We start from the raw sequence: 6852 nt of genomic DNA on the forward strand, positions 1-6852 counted from the left end.
GCCAATTTCTTTACCACATCATCTTGGTGGCATGACATTACATCAACCAAGGTTTCATGTGTTTCTTACCACTTTTCTATTTTTTGAATTAAAATGCCATGTCACTCCATGCATACGTATGCATGCACTGGTGCACGTCGGTCCTAAACAAACGGTTTAAAACCCCTTTCCGCGACTAAATTTGGAACCGTCGCCAAGTGAGTGTGGGCGATAGGGGGGTCCTTCCCACACAGCCCAGAAACCGTCGGGGATAGGGCCCCTACAGTACTCCTACTCATTTCTGCTCGCATTGCCATCGCAGTCGGTATTTTGTGGTGCTATGTTTACGATGCGCGGCCCATCACAAACGGTTCACTATTATAGAACGAGTATGATGCGCGGCCCATCACAAACGGTTCACTGTTAAGAAGATTAGCTAATCGTCGTACGAGTGTCGGACAGGATTACGAAATCTCGGACCATCGTAACATCATCGTACACGACATCTATCGCACACGCTATTATGTGGTGCAACGTTTACGATGCATACTTCATCAGAAACAGTTCATGGTTGCGAATCTTGTATGATAAGGCAACTAACACAAACGTTTAGTTTGCCTGCACCGTTTGTGATATTGTCTGACATCGCACATGCTTGCACACGTTTCCTCTCTGTGAACCGTCTCGGATTATGGTGCATATCGTAAACGTTTGTGTTTTACCAACCCTGTGTGCCGTAACAACCTGGAGAGCGTAATTGCACCGTAATTTAATTGCTGCTTTTCCAAATTGTACCGGATTTGGATTTGAATTTGAATGTATGCTACAGCTTTATTCATATCCATCAGGTTCAAACAACCAATGCATTATTCGATTCATAGGTACATATGTTCAAGAATTACATAAGAACCAAATAAAGAATGATGAACCACAGTTGCATACTTGTACTATTAAAGACGGTAAAGAAAGAGGCGAAATATATTCTGGTTGCTGAATAAGGTGAAGCTGAATGCCCATATTGTGCCCTCCTCCATGCAGAAGGCACGCACAACTCTAGTCCAACCCCATGTGATGGCCGACCACCCATCCTTCACGGTCTTCATGAAAACATCTAGATAATCATCATGTTCTGGTAGAAATACTTTAACCTTTGCCTGCCCACCAATCATGTAGTTTGAGAGGTAATCTTGAGTAAACTGCTTTGGCAACCACTGCAAAGGAATAAGATTTCAGACATTGTCATCTAACACAACTCATTATGGGCACTAAAAAGAAGGCTGCAGAGTTCTTACTTACCATCCCGCAGTTCGCCGTTGTCTAGGATAAAGTGTCAACAAATAGTTTAATTGCCATCTTCGGATCCATTTTACTAACAATCTTTATCGGCTTCCTCACTTGATGCTGGTTCATCGATATCTCATTGCCCCATACGCAGAAAGGGTCGAAACGCGGATCTTTACCAATGACATATGTACCTAAAAGCACCAAGTTAATATTAGAAGCTAAACAGCAATGGCACAATGATGTAGTACAACACTCTTTTATAATATGTCTATATACATCCGTATGTGGTAGTCCATTTGAAATCTCTAAAAAGACAAATATTTAGGAACGGAGGGAGTATCTTATAACATCCAATATACTCACATATTAGATGAATTAACATCTTATATTATGGGCCGGAAGGAGTTTAGTTCGTTCTTAAAAAATATTTGCTGCTGTATCCACGGGTTACAGTTAGTTTGAGCTAGTTCGGGCTCAAATAGCCCTAAAGTATATCTAAACATGAGGGCTAGTTTGAGCTAGTTGCATCTATAACCCACCCAAAAAAACTAGTATCCAACCAAAGAGGTGCTAATTGGAGCTAGTTCTCCTAGTGCATTTATTGTCAATCTAACCCTGCCATCCAAACAACTCTTTCAATGGAGTTAGTTCAGGGTTAGTAATGAGCTAGAAACTAACTCTAACCTCTAGCTAAGTTGAGTATCCAAATAGGGATGTGTTGTTGCTGTTGTTGCCGCTGATCTTCTACGTATATCTAGACATCATTAGAACATTAATGTAACACTCTTCCTTGTTGCTATGTAGCCTAGGATTGCATATTTAGACATTAAGTACAGTGCATGTTGCTATGTACCCTCAGATATATTACATATGGCCCTAGTTAACCTAAGGAAAAATGGGTTGCAGATATATTCAGTTAAAAGTCTGATTCACCGATTAGTCCCTTATCAGCCGCCAGCCTATATGGTACCAGCTACGGATATCCTGAACAGTGAGCAGATATAAGCCATGGGATGAAACTAACCTCGATGGAAAACAGCAGTCATTCCCAAAATTGTCCTGTGTAGGTACATCAAGGAGCATGTTAAGCACATCAGGCTAAACATCAACCAAAATTACACATGGCAGACAAAATAATCTCCAAAAGCTAGCTTCGGTGTGCAGGTTTAAGCACGCTAGTAAAGCAAAACAAGTGGAAAGGTGTGCTAACTGCAACAGGCCTAACAGTTAACAACAAGCAAACATGGTCATTCAAACTGGTATTGTGCCGGTCTAAGTACACTGGTTATGGTTAAATAAAAATGGAAAGGCGTGTTAACTACAAGATCCAGCAAGCAAATGTAGTCATTCATAGTGGTATTGTTGAAACTGGTACTGATGAAATTGAACTGCACAGTTCATACTTGCACATATAGAACATCACGTTGTGAATAACTGGAATAAACAAGGCATACTATGAACAACCAAAGATAGCATTTGAAACTGAACATATGCTAACTACAAACAATTGAACAATCAAAAAACTTTAAAAGAGGCATATGCTAGCTATAACAGGCTTAACAACACGCAAATATATGCATTCCTATCGGTATGTTTAAAACTGGATTGATGAAATGTACTGCACAGTAAATAGTTGCACATATAGAGCATCACATTGTGAACAACTGAAATAAACAAATCATGGGTTTCCTCACTTGTCACAGATGGGCTCGTTCCCGTGGGAAGAGCACGGACCCTGGATGCACTCCATGTTGTCGCAGATGGGCTCCTTTCCCTTGGAAGAGCATGGCTCTAGGGTGCCCTCCCTGATGTCACAGACGGGCGCTTTCCCCTTGGAAGAAACGGAGAGGGTGCCCTCCTCATGGCCGCCGTCGATGAGGTCTGACCTGGAAGCTGTGGATCCCAAGCCAGCGTCGCAGAACATGTCCTTCAGAAATGACAAAAGGGGCTCGATGGCGATGTAGAATGGCAAATTGTTGACAGCGAGCCAGAGGAGATCAGCGGCGGGGCCATGGATGAGATCGACGGCGGTTGAACCCGAGGGGTTGGGGTGGGCTACTTAACCTGTGACATAGCCCGCCTCAGGGCGTCGCTGTCGATGACCTCGATGTCGTAGCCGGCGGACGAGACATGCTCGCATACTCTAGCCCGCTGCTTGAGTGCCTGCCGCCAGTAATGGTCGTCAGCTTCCTCGGTGACGTCGGGCGAAGAGACCGCTATACACCTCTTTTGGGCCAGTCGCTCCTCGAGCTCCACGGGAAGCGTAGCCGGGCTTAGGATGCGACGCTCTGGAGTGGGGGATGGGGATCTATGGGAAAGGGGGCGTTTGGCAGGCGTCATCTAAAAAAACTCATGGCGTCCTGGGTATGGGGATCGGTGGGTAAGCCGCACGGGCAAACCGGCAGATGTTGACATAGAGGCCTTGCAGCGGCGACAGGGACTTTGCTAGGGTTTCCAGCGAGGGATGGTGTGTGTGCGCGCACGCCCGAGGAGGTTTTGGTGTGTGTATGTGTGTGGAGGGGGCGCGGGGTGTTTGAGGAAATGACGCGGGTAATGAAAATTTTACTACACGGGAGTCAAACGCGGGAGTGAAATGCTGGGCTATTGAAAATTTTGATGATAGTGCATCGCACACAGTCCGGAGACAACAACCGTGTGTTATGAAAAATAAAAACCCTCAATGCGGGCAGATATTTTCAATGCAGGCGGGACTGGGAACAAGAAACATCGCACACGGTCCGGAGATAACAACCGTGTGTTATGAAATAGAAAAACCCTCGAAGCAGGCAGATATTTTTGAGAGGGGGAGCCTCGTGGAGCCCAATGTACTGTGCGGATGTGTGCGTGACAGGTGCACCGGCATGGCACACGGTTAGTTTGAGTTAACCGTGTCTGTTGCGTCATCCGACTTATCTAATGTTCATAAATTTGGCGAAAAATGATGCGGGAGAGGGTCAGAACACGAACACACTTGCATGTGAACCAAATTTATGTATCAAAAGGGTGGTTTGATTTTCATAATACCAAATGCAACTTCGATGTGGCACCTCTGTCGCAAAGCACACGGTTTTGCTTGCTCCCACCCTCTCGTGTCGGCACGAAGGGAATCCTAAGCTATGAATGCATGCCCCCTCCCCCTCAACCGAGGTTCACCTAGCAAAGTGCGAAGTAGCTAGCAGCCCCCCTCCTCCCTCATGTCAGCACGAAAGGAATCCTAAGATATATATGAATGCATGCCCCCTCCCCCTCAACCGAGGTTCACCTAGCAAAGTGCAAAGTAGCTAGCAGCCCCCCTCCCTCGTGTAGGCACGAAGGGAATCCTAAGCTATATATGAATGCATGCCCCCCCCCCAACTGAGGTTCACCGTAGCGAAGTGCGAAGTAGCTAGCAGCCCCCCTCCCTCGTGTCGGCACGAAGGGAATCCTAAGATATGAATGCATGCCCCCCAACCGAGGTTCACCTAGCAAAGTGTGAAGTAGAGCTAGCAGCCCCCCTCCCTCCTGTCAGCACAAAGGGATTCCTAAGCTATGAATGCATGCCCCCCCCAACCGAGGTTCACCTAGCAAAGTGTGAAGTAGCTAGCAGCCCCCCTCCCTCTTGTGATCTCCAGATTTGGGAAACAAAGTATGCCTCAATATAGTGTTGATTGTAGCTAGACTAGACAACAAGTAATGAACAGATCCAACTCTATGTGTATCCAAAGCTTTGTCTGGGATCTCTTTGTACATGTTGGCCATAGAGTTGTGGTCTTTATTATTCTTGGCATAGGTATCCAAGTCATCTTCATGCTCTTCAGGAGCATATATCAGTTTTTCCCACTCATCAACAGTTAATTGGTACCTTGTACCCTCTCACATCCATACAATTCTACCATCTGGATAAAAATGAGCTGTAGAGTAGAATTGCATGATGAGTTCATCATTCCATTTTTTCAGCTTCTGACCCACAAACTTGTCAACACCACAAGCTCTGAAGCTCTCATGCACACCTGGAAAATGATCTTCATTCTCATCAATGTACTTCCAGTCTGCCCACTTCATGTCACAAACTATGGGCTTCTTGTCAAGCAGAATGGTTTCATAGAAATCTTGCTGCTCTTTGGTGTGGAACCTGTAGTCCACTGCAGTCCTCGTCCTCACAGCATAGGGATCACTCTGTCTCCAAAGTCTAAGACCAGCATCCTTCCTGATGCTCATATCTTCTACCACTGGATGGCTGTCATCATGATCTGGGATCTTTGGTTTAAGCTTCCTTAGCACTTGGGCTTCAGCTTCTTCTTCTTCAAGCTCTGGCACTGGGGCCTTGTTCTTCTTTGCAGCTGGAATGTTCCTAGTGCTCCTCTTGGGCTTTGAAGTCTTTTGAGCTTGAGCAGCAGCTTTGGGGGCAGTCTTGGGCTTTGAAGCAGCAGCCCCAGACTTAATTGCATCCCCCATCAGCTTCTGGGACTTGGGTGCTAGTGCAACATCCTCTTCCTCTTCCTCTTCTTCTTCAGCTGGATCTCTTATCATAGAAGATCTCCCAATGACTCTGGCAGTGGTTTTCTTGACCCTCTCTTTCCTCTTCTTGCCATCACCAGCCTCCTTTGGTTCAAGAGTGAACTCCATAGTTTCCTGAGTGGAGGCCCTGGCCTTTGACATTGGAACTCTCTTGGCTGGTGCCTTCTTGTGCAATCCTGGCTCGGTAGATGCAGCTGCAGCATATTCCTTCTTTGGCACCTTTTTCTTGGAGCTGACTTCTTCCTCACTGGCCACATAGTCCTCATCCTCTGAGTCTGAGGTTCTCTTCTTCCTTGTCCTAGTGGTTGCCTTGGGCAAATTGCTTGGAGTGCTCCTGCTGCCATAATCATAGCTGCTAGAGGGACTAGTGCCGTCACTCATGTTCACTTGCTCTTCTGATTTGTTCTAGCTATCACTCTGGTCATACATACTGGCAAAACAAATAGACAGCAGACCATGTGAATAGATATAGATGAGATAGAGTGGATGAGCATAACAAAGTGCAGAGTTTTTGCAAAACAAATGAGTCAAAAACTTAGTTTTAGTTTTCCACAGAAAGCATTTCGGAGCTACCGATTTGTTAAACTCGGTGACACCGAAGCAACTGTTGGAGTCTAAACTAGTGAACTCGGTCAGACCGAGTCACAGTTCGGTAACTCCGAGATTGCTAGGGTTTCACAGAGAGTCGAACTCGGTCACACCGATTTGCAACTTTCGGTCAGACCGAAAAGTGCAAGTGCTATGGCCTAAGCCAAATCGGTGAGACCGATTTCCACAACTCGGTCGGTCCGAGATGAGTTCGGCAGAAACCTAACCCTAAATTTTCAAATCAAACCTAATCTAATGGAGGTTTTATCTAGATAGATTGATCTCATACGTGGTAAAGAACATGGCATTGCATTGTGCTCAGAATCGGAGTAAGGAATTAGCACAAAAAGTCGAACTCATGCCCTAGTTCGGCGGTGAGTTCGCTACGGCGGCAACGGCGAGGTTCAAATCCGTTGGCGGCGACAAAGACCAGCGATGGGATGTCACTGGCGACGAGAAGAAGATCCGGAGACCCGAGGCGGTAGAGCAGGAAACACGCGGGAT

This window comes from Triticum aestivum, chromosome 5D (genome assembly GCF_018294505.1).
Source record: "Triticum aestivum cultivar Chinese Spring chromosome 5D, IWGSC CS RefSeq v2.1, whole genome shotgun sequence".
Lineage (NCBI taxonomy): Eukaryota > Viridiplantae > Streptophyta > Magnoliopsida > Poales > Poaceae > Triticum > Triticum aestivum.